The sequence below is a fragment of the Phyllobates terribilis genome, unplaced genomic scaffold (assembly GCF_046119375.1).
Source record: "Phyllobates terribilis strain yellow unplaced genomic scaffold, ASM4611937v1 Scaffold_7__3_contigs__length_470593459, whole genome shotgun sequence".
Classification (NCBI taxonomy): Eukaryota; Metazoa; Chordata; class Amphibia; order Anura; family Dendrobatidae; genus Phyllobates; species Phyllobates terribilis.
The window spans coordinates 256,620,330-256,634,424 of NW_027362767.1; positions in this window are offsets into that span (position 1 = coordinate 256,620,330).

Sequence of the window (14,095 nt, forward strand, 5' to 3'; positions counted from 1 at the left end):
ACAGGCGCTCCACAATTTCTAGAGTATTTCTTATGTGATCCTGCATATGGCCCTTATTTAGCTTAGACTTATACAACTTTCTCATTAACCCTTTTCCAGCCCCAGGTGTACTAATACGTACCTGGGACTTAAGAGCCTGATACTTATTAGTACGGTTTGGCGATTTCGCCCACACACAGGCTGTGCAGGTGAGATCACCGCCGGGTGTCAACTGATTGTCACAGCTGACACTCAATACTATGTGCAGGGAGTGCTCCCTGCACATTAACCTCCAAAATGCTGCGATCGAAATCAATCGCAGCATTGCGGGAGCAAGGAGGGAGGTAAGCGCAATACATACTTCCTCTCCGGCATCCCGTGGCATGTGAGCCCGGTCCCGGATGTTGTCATGGTGACCCGAAGTCATCATGACAACATCCGGGTCACCAGGAGGCAGGAAGTTACTTTGGTCATGCGCAGTGCATGACCAAAGTAACTTCTCCCTGTGCAGCGCTGACAGCCTATATAGGGATGGGGTTGCATTCCTGTGCTATACAGCCGATCAGGCTGCAAAAAGTGAAAGTCCCATAGTGGGACAATGTGTAAAAATAATAAAAATGTCAGAAAGTGAATTTTTTTTTTGTACAAATAGAAAAAAAAAAGAAAAATAAATAAATTATATATATATATATATATATATATATATATATATATATATATATATATTACCCATAAACAAATAATCTTATGAAAAAAATAAAATAAATAAAAGTACACATATTTGGCATCTCCGCGTCCGGAACGATCTGACCTATAACATTGTCCCACTAGTTAACCCCTTTAGTGAACACGGTAAAAAAATAAAAAGCTAACGACCATTTTGGAATTTCTTCAAAAAGGGCTGGAGAAAGGCCTAGCGGTTAGCACCTTAAAGGTCCAAATCCCTGCCTTAGGGGCCTTGTATAATTATAATCTGGCTGGTAACAAATGGATTTCCAGGTTCGTGAGGGCATGCAGTAGAGCTATTCCAGCCCCTATAATAAGGGTCCCTTCTTGGGATTTAAACTTTGTGCTAAACGCGTTAACAGGTTATCCCTTTGAGCCCCTTAGCTCAGGGTCCATAAAATTACTCACCCTAAAAACAATACTTCTGGTGGCCTTAACATCAGCATGGAGGGTTAGTGAGTTACAGGCTTTGTCTGCAGATCCACCTTTTACCTTAGTGCTAGACTATAGGGTAGTTTTGAGACCAGACCCTGCTTTCCTTCCTAAAATTGTTTCTAAATTTCATATGTCTCAGGAGATAGCCCTACCTTCCTTCTGTCCTGAACCAAAAAATAGCAAGGAGGAAAGATGTCATACCTTGGATGTCCGGAGATGCCTTATACATTATTTAGCATCCACAAGCTCATGGAGGAAGGATAGGGCTGTATTTGTCTCCTTTCAGGGCTCCCGAAAGGGATCAAAGGTCTCAAAAGGCACTCTATCAAGGTGGATCCGGGAAGCCATCACGATGGCCTATACGGTATCAGGCAGAGATCCTCCTTACCATCTGAAGGCCCACTCTACACGGGGCATGGCTGCTTCCTGGGCAGAAAGAGCGGACGTGCCCATTGAGCAAATATGTAAGGCGGCCACGTGGTCATCTCCGTCCACTTTCTATAATCACTATAGACTTGACCTTTCTGACTCCTCTGATCTCACATTTGGGAGAAGGGTTCTGCAGCCTGTGGTCCCTCCCTTACATACCTAGTTCTCTCTAATTCTCTCGTTGTGCCATCATGGGTGACAGAAAAACACGTATATTACTTACCGGTAATGTGTTTTTTCGGAACCCATGACGGCACCTTTACATTCCCTCCCTATCACTATGGTGTTCACTTTCCGGTTGGTGGGTGTTGAGTATTCACATGGGTGAAATTCGTTTATGGTTAATAAAATTATGTGCTCTAACCGGAGAGTCCTCTCATGCTCTGTAATCCACTGAGGCGGAGAGAGACGCTGCCCTTTTTATCTTGAAGGTTTCCTGTCCTTGAAGGGCGGATCCGTCATGAGTTCCGAAAAAACACATTACCGGTAAGTAATATACGTGTTTCTATAAAATAGTTTTTATTGTGTAAAAGCGCCAAAACATAAAAAAATATGTAAATGTGGTACCGCTGTAAACGTACTGACCTGAAGAATAAAGCTGCCTTATCAATTTTACCACACGCACAACGGCATAAAAAAAACAAACAATTCGTGCATTGTTGGTTTTTGTTTATTCTGCCTCCCAAAAATCGGAATAGAAAGCAATCAATAAATGTCACGTGCCCGAAAATGGTACCAATAAAAATGTCAACTTGTCCCGCAAAAAACAAGCTGTCACATGACTGTCAGCTGAAATGTGGAAAAATTACAACTCTCAAAATATGGCGATGCAAAAACAAAAGTTTTTTTTAGTGTGTGACAGCTGTCAATAATAACAACCCGATATGAATCTAGTATCGCTGTAATTGCACTGACCCGAAGAATAAAGTCGCCTAATCACTTATACCGCACGAGGAACGGCGTAAAAAATAAACTCTAGGGTTAGGGTTGTGCTAGGGTTAGGGTTGTGCTAGGGTTAGAGTTGGAGTTGGGGTTGTATTAGGGTTGGGGTTAGGGTTGTGTTGGGGTTGGGATTTTTTCAGAAGTAAAGAAAAAAAATGGCGATATGGCGACTAGTATTTGAGCGCAAGTGCTCACTACCTGAGTTTGCATCGGGTGCTTGGGTATGCACCGATTATAGCGGGTGCTGGAGTGACATGCTCGAGTTTCCGCCCCATATGTTTTGCAGCTGTTATACAGCCAAAAAAACCTTGCGGAGATTGCCTACCCTGCACAAGCGATCCCCGCATGTTTTTTTTTTTTGGGGTGTCTAATAACCGTGAAACATGCAGGAGGGGACTCGAGCATGTCACTTGAGCACCCATGATACTTGGTGCATACCTGAGTACCCGATGCAAACTCAAGTAGCGAGCACTTGCACTCAAGACTAATGACAATTTATTCAATATGATGACCTAATGTTATCAAATTCTGTGTCGTGCCTCTGTGTTGAAAATGTTCACTATACCCCTTAATAAAATCCTTGAGGGATGTATTTTCCAAAATGGAGTCACTTGTGGGGGGGGTTCCACTGTTTAGGCACATCAGGGCCTCCCCAAATGCAACATGGTGTCAGCTAATTATTCAAGCAAATTTTACATTCAAAAAGTCAAATGGCGCTCCTTCCCTTCCGAACCCTGCCGTGTGCCCAAACAGAGGTTTTCCCCCCACATCAGCATGCTCAGGAGGAATTGCACAACAAATTTGGGGGTTAATTTTTTATTGATATCCTTGCGAAAATAAAAAATTGGGGTCTAAAGTAAAATTGTTGTGAAAAAAACATAAATGTTCATTTTTTTCTTCCACGTTCCAAAAATTCCTGTGAAGCACCTAAAGGGTTAATAAACTTCTTGAATGTGGTTTTGAGCACTTTGAGTGGTGCAGTTTTTAGAATGGTATCACTTTTGGGTATTTTTTGTCATAAAGGCCCCTCAAAGTCACTTCATATGTGATGTGGTCCCTAAAAAATGGTTTTGTAAATTTTGTTGTAAAAATGAGAAATCGCTGGTCAATTTTTAACCCTTATAGCTCACTAACTAAAAAAAATTTGGTTCTAAAATTGTGCTGATGTAAAGTAGATATGTGGGAAATGTTATTTATTAACTATTTTGTGTGACATATCTCTCTGATTTAAGGGTATGGAAATTCAAAGTTTGAAAATTGCGAAATTTTCACCAAATTTATGTTTTTTTCACAAATTAACTCAAGTGATATCGAAGAAGTTTTACCACTATCATGAAGTACAATATGTCACGAAAAAAACAAGCTCATCATCAGTGGGATCCATTGAAGCGTTCCAGAGTAATTACCTCATAAAATGACAGTGGTCAGAATTATAAAAATTGTCCCAATCATTAACGTGCAAACCACCCTGGGGGAGTAAAGGGGTTAAATAGAGCTTATTGTTAAGATTTATCCTTTCATGCACTTTCTGCATTTCTTTTGCAATTTCACATTTATAGTGTGGAAAATAAATATTTGCTACACTGCTGATTTTGCATGTTTTCCCACCTACAAAGGAAGGATGTACAGTGGTGGCCAAAAGTATTGGCACCCCTGCAATTCTGTCAGATAATACTCAGTTTCTTCCTGAAAATGATTGCAATCACAAATTCTTTGGTATTATTATCTTCATTTAATTTGTCTTCAATGAAAAAACACAAAAAGAATTGTCCTAAAGCCAAATTGAATACAATTCCACACCAAACCTAAAAAAGGGGGTGGACAAAAGTATTGGCACTGTTTGAAAAATCATGTGATGCTTCTCTAATTCGTGTAATTAACATCACCTGTAACTTACCTGTGGCACCTAACAGGTGTTGGCAATAACTAAATCACACTTGCAGCCAGTTAACATGGATTAAAGTTGACTCAACCTCTGTCCTGTGTCCTTGTGTGTACCACATTGAGCATGGAGAAAAGAAAGAAGACCAAAGAACTGTCTGAGGACTTGAGAAACCAAATTGTGAGGAAGCATGAGCAATCTCAAGGCTACAAGTCCATCTCCAAAGACCTGAATGTTCCTGTGTCTTCTGTGCGCAGTGTCATCAAGAAGTTTAAAGCCCATGGCACTGTGGCTAACCTCCCTAGATGTGGACGGAAAAGAAAAATTGACGAGAGATTTCAACGCAAGATTGTGCAGATGGTGGATAAAGAACCTCGACTAACATCCAAACAAGTTCAAGCTGCCCTGCAGTCCGAGGGTACAACAGTGTCAGCCCTTACTATCCGTCGGCGTCTGAATGAAAAGGGACTGTATGGTAGGATACCCAGGAAGACCCCACTTCTTACCCCGATACATAAAAAAGCCAGGCTGGAGTTTGCCAAAACTTACCTGAGAAAGCCTAAAATGTTTTGGAAGAATGTTCTCTGGTCAGATGAGACAAAAGTAGAGCTTTTTGGGAAAAAGCATCAACATAGAGTGTACAGGAAAAAAAAGAGGCATTCAAAGAAAAGAACACTGTCCCTACAGTCAAACATGGCAGAGGTTCCGTGATGTTTTGGAGTTGCTTTGCTGCCTCTGGCACTGGACTGCTTGACTGTGTGCATGGCATTATGAAGTCTGAAGACTACCAACAAATTTTGCAGCATAATGTAGGGCCCAGTGTGAGAAAGCTGGGTCTCCCTCAGAGGTCATGGGTCTTCCAGCAGGACAATGACCCAAAACACACTTCCAAAAGAACTATAAAATGGTTTGAGAGAAAGCACTGGAGACTTCTAAGGTGGCCAGCAATGAGTCCAGACCTGAATCCCATAGAACACCTGTGGAGAGATCTCAAAATGGCAGTTTGGAGAAGGCACCCTTCAAATATCAGGGACCTGGAGCAGTTTGCCAAAGAAGAATGGTCTACAATTCCAGCAGAGCATTGTAAGAAACTCATTGATGGTTACCGGAAGCGGTTGTTCGCAGTTATTTTGGCTAAAGGTTGTGCAACCAAGTATTAGGCTGAGGGTGCCAATACTTTTGTCTGGCCGATTTTTGGAGTTTTGTGTGAAATGATCCATGATTTGATTTTTGCTTCATTCTCTTTTGTGTTTTTTCCTTGCAAGCAAATTAAATGAAGATAATAATACCAAAGAATTTGTGATTGCAATCATTTTCAGGAAGAAACTGAGTATTATCTGACAGAATTGCAGGGGTGCCAATACTTTTGGCCACCACTGTAGAGGTCTGTAATTTTATCGTAGATACACTTCAACTGTCAGAGACAGAATCTTAAAAAAAAAAAAAAAAAAAACAGAAAATCACATTGTATGATTCTTACATAATTAATTTGCATTTTATTGCATGAAATAAGTATTTGATGCAATAGAAAAACAGAACTTAATATTTGGTACAGAAACCTTTGTTTCCAATTACACAGGTCAGACGTTTCCTGTAGTTCTTGACCAAGTTTGCACACACTGCAGCAGGGATTTTGGCCCACTCCTCCATACAGATCTTCTCCAGATCTTTCCGGTTTCGGGGCTGTCACTCTGCAACATTGAGTTTCAGCTCCCTCCTAAGATTTTCTATTGGAGGCTCAATAACTACTTTAATATAGGTGACTAGTGTTGAGCGAACATGCTCGACACTGCTCGGTACTCGCCCGAGCATCACGCTACTCGGGATGTTCGGCGAGCACCGAGCATTTCCGGGTTACTCGGGCGGGAGCTCGGGTTTCCGCTGTGCATGTTTGGCGCTCTTTACAGAGCCAATGAACATGCAGGGATTGCCAGCCAGTCACTGTAATGCCGCAGCCATGTTGTTTGTGGGCATTACAGTGATTGGCTGGCCGCACAGCGTCACCTCGAGTATTTAAAACTGGGCGCCGCCATCTTGGACACAGTCGCTCCGGATCAGACAGTGTAGGGACAGCGCTGCTGATTTAGGGAGAGATATATCCTGCAAAATAGTTAGTGTAGGGTCTGTAAAGGCTGCCAGATCAAACAAACAGTCCTTCTCAGGACTAATATCCATCCCAGGTATATCAGGCAGGCAGGCTGTATAGGAGACGCAGTGGTTATACCAGCAAACGCTGCATTACAGTCCTGTGTGCTGCTCCTGTTGCTGAAATTGCTGGACTTAGCTCCAGGTCCCGGGGGCCAGGAAAAATCCTTTTTTTTTTAATCTAAATCCTCTTTTTTTTTTCCTCCTTCACAATGTACAAATGCCCATCTTATTAACCTTTTGGTGCCCCCCCCCCAAAAAAAAAAGTGTGCCTCTGATTCTTCAGACACAAATGTATCTGTTGAAAATAGTTTGGTGTAGGCCAGAGAGACAGAAGTGTGCTTTTGCTGTTCCACGGTAAAAAATCTCTATTATCCTGCTTTTTGCATTTTTTGCTGTAAAAAAAAAAAAAATAGTGTCTCCCTGATTTTTCAGACACAAATATATCTGTTGAAAATAGTCTGGTGTAGGCCCGAGAAATACAAGTGTGGTTTTGCAGTTCCACGGTACAAACCTCTGTATTATCCACTTTTGGGCCATTTGTATCTAAAAAAAACAGTTTGAGTGTGTCGCTCACTGTTCAGCCGCAAATATATATATATTTTAAAAAGCCTGGTATGCACCAGTAAATTATTACTGTGGTTTTGATGTTCCATGGTAAAACATCTCTATTATCCTGTTTTTGGCATTTTTTGCTGTATAAAAATAATAATAGTGTCTCCCTGATTTTTCAGACACAAATATATCTGTTGAAAATAGTCTGGTGTAGGCCCGAAAAATACAAGTGTGGTTTTGCAGTTCCACGGTACAAACCTCTGTATTATCCACTTTTGGGCCATTTGTATCTAAAAAAAACTGTTTGAGTGTGTTGCTCACTGTTCAGCCGCAAATATATATATATTTTAAAAAGCCTGGTATACACCAGTAAATTATAACTGTGGTTTTGCTGTTCCACGGTAAAAAAATCTCTATTATTCAGGTTTTGGTAGTTTTTTCCGTAAAGAAAAACAGTAGTGTCTCCTGACTGTTGTGACACAAAAATATATCTGTTGAAAATAGTCTTGTGTAGGCCCGACATCCCAGTGTGGTTTCGCAGTTCCACGGGTCAAATCGCTGTACTATCCAGTTTTGGGCCTTTGGTATCTAAAAAAAAAGCAGTTTGAGTGTGTCGCTCACTGTTCAGCCGCAAATATCTCTATTTAAAAAAGTGTGGTATACCCCAGTAAACAATAACTGTGGTTTTCCTCTTCCACGGTTCTAATCTACTCTTTATTACCCTTTTTCCATTGATAGTGCAAGTGTAAGCTATTTTACTTCATTTACAATGGGCAAGGCGCGTGGCAAGGGACGTGGAAGTGGACGTTCTGGTGATGGTTCGTGCAGAGGACGGGGCCGTGGCCAAGGTGAAAATGTGCCACAACCAACAGCCACATCTTCTCGCTCCCACTTCTTGACCGAATTACTAGGGAAGCACAGAACAACACCAGTGTTGAGAACTGATCAGTGTGAACAGGTTATTAATTAGATAGCAGACAATACTTCCAGTTACCTGGGCACCACCACCTCCGGTCTGTCTTCCACACGGTCAACTCTTAGTAGCCGTGAGTCTTGACCGCATACTCCTCCTCACCCTGATGCTCCTTCCTCCCACCATGCCGAGTGTCGTCAGACAGCAAGTGATCCAACACTTGGATACTCTGAAGAGCTGTTCACTGGTCCATTTCCATATTTGGGCCCCTCGCCTGATACGCTTGAAGTGGTGGAAGAGGAGATCCCATGTTGCGATGCCCAAATATTTGAACAGCCACGGCCACAGGAAGTCGACGTTGGCAATCTGTCACAAGAGGTGGACGATGACGAGACACAAGTGCCAGGAAGTGAGGAGGAGGATCGTGGTGCGCAAGTGGAAGAGGAGGAGGTGGTGGATGATCTAGTAACTGACCCAACGTGGAAGGAGGACATGCAGAGTGAGGCCAGCAGCACACAAGGGGAGGGAGGCAGAGTACCCCAACAGGCAGGAAGAAGCAGTGTGGTGGCCGCAGACAGAAGGCAGGCAACCGTTCCCCGTAACACCAACACGAGGGACGTTGCCAGTACAAGCGGTAGGTCTTCCAGAGTCTGGAATTTTTTCAAAGACTCTGCTGATAACCCCAAAAAGGCCATATGTTCCACCTGCCATGCCAGCATCAGCAGGGGTGACAAAACTACCAGCCTGACCACCACCAGCATGATCAGGCACATGGCAGCAAAGCACCCGACTTTGTGGGGTTAAATCCAGGGTCCACGACCAGTGTCAGCGGGTGTCACCACTGCTTCTTCCACTGTTGTGCGTGCAATAGAACCCCCTGTTGTATGTGCAAGGCAATCCCCTGTCCATACTGCATGTAAAGATGCCCCCTCCTCTCAGTCTTCACTTGTTATGGCAGTTTCTCAAGAAACAGCATCAACGTCCACGTCCCACCGCAGCGTTCAATTGTCCATATCCCAGACCTTTGAACGAAAGCGGAAATTCGCAGCTAACGCCCCACAGGCCACAGTCCTAAATTCGCACATTTCACGACTGCTTGCATTGGAAATGCTGCCTTTTAGGCTGGTGGAGACGGAATCCTTCCACAATCTTATGGCGGTGGCCGTCCCTCGGTACTCGGTCCCCAGCCGACACTATTTTGCCCGGTGTGCCATCCCCGCACTACACAAGCACGTGTCCCAAAGCATCTGCCGTGCCCTCAACAACGCAGTTACTGGGAGTGTCCACCTGACAACGGACACGTGGACAAGTGCTTGTGGCCAGGGACGGTACATCTCTCTGACGGCACACTGGGTAAACATAGTGGAAGCCGGGACCCAGTCGGACCTTGGGACGGAACACATCCTCCCCACACCGAGGATTGCGGGCCCTATGTCAGTCAGAGTTGCCCCCACAGTGTACAGCTCCTGCGCATCCTCCTCCTCCTCCTCCTCATGTTCAGCCTCCATCTCAGATATCACCACATCAGTTACAAGCTGGAAGCATTGCAGTACTGCCTCCGCCAAGCGGCAACAGGCTGTGCTGAAACTCATAAGCTTAGGTGATAAACCTCACACTGCTTGTGAGTTGTGGACAGCTGTGAAAGAGCAGGCAGATCTGTGGCTGAGACCGCTGAACCTACATCCCGGCATGGTCGTGTGTGACAATGGCCGTAACCTGGTGGCGGCTCTGAGGCGAGGTGAGATTACACACGTACCATGCCTGGCTCATGTGCTTAACCTCGTGGTTCAGCGGTTTCTTAAATCGTACCCCGAGTTGCCAGATCTGCTCGTCAAAGTACGCCGCCTGTCAGCTCATTTTCGCAAGTCGGCTACAGCTTCCGCCGCCCTTGCTGTGTTTCAGCAGCGTTTGCAGCTTCCGGCACACCGACTGGTGTGTGATGTCCCCACACGTTGGAACTCTACCCTCCACATGTTGCAATGGATTTGTGAGCAGAAGAGAGCAGTTGTGGAGTACCAGCTGCAACAAGGCCGTCGATATTCAGGTCAGACTCCACACATAAGACCTCAGGAGTGGACCTGGATGTCTGACATATGTACCATCCTGACAAACTTTGAGGAGGCCACCAAGATGGTGAGTGGCGATGACGCCATCATTTGTGTCAGCATCCCACTTGTCTGTCTTTTGCAACGCTCTCTGCAGAGAATTAAAGAGGAGGCATTGCAGCCAGAGTATGATGAGATGGATCAAGAAGCCGTAGCGGGCGATTACACACAGCCCAGCCCCATCTCATCCCAACGTGCATTGGGGGACAATGAGGGAGAGGAGGAGGAGGAGGAAGAACAGGAGCTGCTATCATGCGTTGTAGACGGTAGTACCTGTACAAGTGTCATACCGTCGGTTCAGCGTGGGTGGCCTGAGGACAGGGGGGAGGAGGAAGAGGAGGAGGAGGAGAGCATGGTCAGTCGTCATCTTGGTGAGGACACGGAAATCTTGCCCGTTACCAGTCTGGCACGGATGGCTGACTTTATGTTACGCTGCCTTAACCGTGACCCTCGCGTTGTCAAAATGTTGGGTGACAGTCATTACTGGTTGGTGACACTTGTAGACCCCCGCTACAAGGAGAACTTTCACTCTCTTATTCCTGAGGTGGAGAGGTCTACAAAAATGGGGCAATACCAGAAGGCCCTTGCTGCAGAACTCTTAAAAAAATTCCCATCTGAACACGCTAGCGGCAGAGGTCACAGTTCGTTGCCCAACCAAGGCGTACTGGTGAGAGAGATGCAACTCCAATCCAGCAGAGGCAGGGGAACACTGTCAACGTTCTGGGACAGTTTTCTGACACCCGCCCAGCTTACAGGCCCTGAGGCGCGGGGTACTCTCACAAGGAGTGGAAAGTTTCAAAAGATGGTGAGGGAGTACCTAGCCGATCGTACCAGCGTCCTCCGTGATTCCTCTGTGCCTTTTAATTATTGGGTATCCAAGCTGGACACTTGGAATGAACTCGCTCTGTACGCCTTGGAGGTCCTGGCCTGCCCTGCCACTAGCGTGTTATAGGAGCGTGTTTTTAGTGCCGCTGGGGGAATTATAACTGATAAGCGCACTCGCCTGTCAACTGACAATGCTGACAAGCTGACCCTTATCAAAATGAACAAGGGCTGGATTGGGCCAGACTTCTCATCACCACCAAATGACAGCAGAGTAACATAAAGTCAAATCCACTGTGTTATTTCGGGAGGTGTATTCACATGCACCGCTTCACACCCACACATGGGTATACGCTTCCTCGTTTCGGCTGTTTAATCTTCTTCTCCTTATCCTCAGCCTCCACCACCACTATACCACTAGGGTGCCAGCATTGCAAGTTCCTCCGTCCTAATTTTTGGCAGCTTTTGCTGGGAAAGCATAAGCAAATACCATGGGACACCCACTCCCCAATAATGGGACTTATGTTTGTAATATGCTGTACTGCATGGCTCTTGTAAGGGGCATTGCAAGTTGCTCCGTCCTAATTTTTGGCAGCTTTTGCTGGGAAAGCATAAGCAAATACTATGGGAGACCCACTCCCCAATAATGGGACTTATGTTTGTAATATGCTGTACTGCATGGCTCTTGTAAGGGGCATTGCAAGTTGCTCCGTCCTAATTTTTGGCAGCTTTTGCTGGGAAAGCATAAGCAAATACTATGGGAGACCCACTCCCCAATAATGGGACTTATGTTTGTAATATGCTGTACTGCATGGCTCTTGTAAGGGGCATTGCAAGTTGCTCCGTCCTAATTTTTAGCAGCTTTTGCTTGCAAGGCATAAGCAAATACTATGGGACACCTACTCCCGAATAATGGGACTTATGTTTGTAATATGCTGTACTGCATGTGACGCGCCCCCTGGGCCATGTGTACACGTGTGTGGGATACCCGGTGCCGGGTCTCTGGGGTCTGTAGTCTCCGTGGCGGTGACCCGGTCCCGTGGCTCAGGCTGGTCAAACCAGTGGCAATCTTTCTTAGGTTTTGAGGTTAATTGTCCGACTGCGCCACCCGTGGATTGCGGTCAGGGAGTACCACCGCTGCGAGGCAGACCGCTGAGGCTGGTGTTGTGTGCGCAGCATAAAATGGGATAACTCCCCTCGGGAGGAGTATAGCCTCAGGGCAGTGAGTGTGGATGATGGGGGTGATGGTGCACGAGCGCAGTAGGAATGACTCAGAGTCTTTGCAGTGCAGTTCAGGGTCTTTACTGATGATTATAAGGTAGACCCTTCCGGGAGTACTGGCTAGCATAAGAGGCCTGGTCAGTCTGTGAGCAAGCCGGAGTTCCCCTGGCCAGGTGGAGTTGTAGGCCTCCCCGTCTGTCTGCACTCTTCCTGACTACCTTGCTGTAAGCGGGTAGAAGTAGCCCATGTCCCTGAGTGTACCGTGTAGTGCTCACCCGTATGGCTGGTGACTTAGGGCCTTCTGTTAGCCTCCGCTCCACGACGGCGGTGCTGGTCCCTTGCTTGTGACTGAGCCTCCGGGCTTCTATGGCCAGAGGACCTGAAATCCCCTGCCGGCTGGTTTCTGCTGCTGGATATATAAGTCCTCACAGCTTCGGACTCCTGTGTCCGGTTCCTATTGTCTTCTGCCAGGTCGAGCTCTGTTCAGCTTCCAGCCCCTCGTCTTTAGCTCATAGCTCCTACAGAGCTCCTTGCTGTTGCTTTCCCTTGCTCTCACTCTGACTCTGACTGTTCTCTGTTCTCTGACTCACTCAACCCCACCCCAGATCCAGTTTATAAGGGCAGAATTCTCCCCTCCCAGGACTGGGGCAGGAGGATGTTGCATGTTTAAGGGATCCTGACCAGGAAACCTCCCACTTGCTCTCCGACGTAATCTCTATTACTGTGGGGACCAGACCCCTGGGGTGCCACACATGGCTCTTGTAAGGGACATTGCAGTACCTCATAATTTTTGGAAAGCATTCCATTCACTGCTTAGGCCAACAGTGCACAGGAGACCCAGTTGCTATAAATGGAAAAAAAGGTTTAGTTAACGCCCTCTGACCTCCATGTCATTTCCAAGGGGTATTGGAGTGCCTTGAAATTTTTGGTAGGCATTGCACTCACTGTATGCCCTATAACTGTGTAGCCGAACCGCTCCTTTTGTTACAGAAACATATCCTACAAGACATATCTGGTTGACTGGCCTGATATTGATGTGAATGGTCCCTGTTCCTCCTGCTCTTTCTCCTTTGCCACTACCTCATCCATCATTTATCACCTGAAGCTTTGTTTTAACGGGAGTCATAGAACTTGGATAGTAGCAGGAAAACATCCAGCAATCCTCGGAGGAGGTAGGATATGCGCCAAAACGCTGACCTCCTCAGGCCTAGCCGCTACTACATACATGCGCTTGCATTACAACAAAACAAAGCAGTTGCTAACTTCTATCATCCTCATCATGCTCCTCACCTTGGCACTCTCAACTCCCCTGATGGAGAAGCCAGGGCCCACCGGAGGAGTCTGATAGTCCGGTGGGCTCGGCCAATGCTGCCCTAAAGCAGGCCTGTTAGAACCTTGCTCTTAGTTTTTTTCCTTTGCTGGTCACATGACCTTGTTGGCCTATTTAATCCTGCTCCGCCCTTCTGGCTTTTCTGGACTTCATTGTATAACTACTTTCTAGCTAGCCTGTGCTCTGTATCTAACTCTGTTAGTTTGCTTGGTCTACGGACCTCTATGTTCTATATATTTTGTTTGTTCGTCTGTCTGCTACTATTTCTGTTAGGAGGTGTCCCATTTTCCTCCCAGTCCTTAGTACTTGTAGGGATTCCTTCCCCACATCTATAGGTCTCCGTACAGACTAGCTTAGGACTTTAGCAGGTCTGATCGCAGGATCAGGTTCCCTGTTACATCGTAGGGATTCAGCTGAGTTCTATCGTAGGGACAGATCTCCTCTCTTTCCTTAGCTCTGGTAGCAGAACATAACAGTAAGTCCAGCCTGCAAATTCTCTAAGGAAAATTTTTCTGTTCCATCATGGTGTCGGTTCAGGATTTGGCTCATCGCCTGCAGGGACTCTCTCTGGAGGTGGCCGAGCTCCGTCAGCACGTGAGTAACTGTCCTGG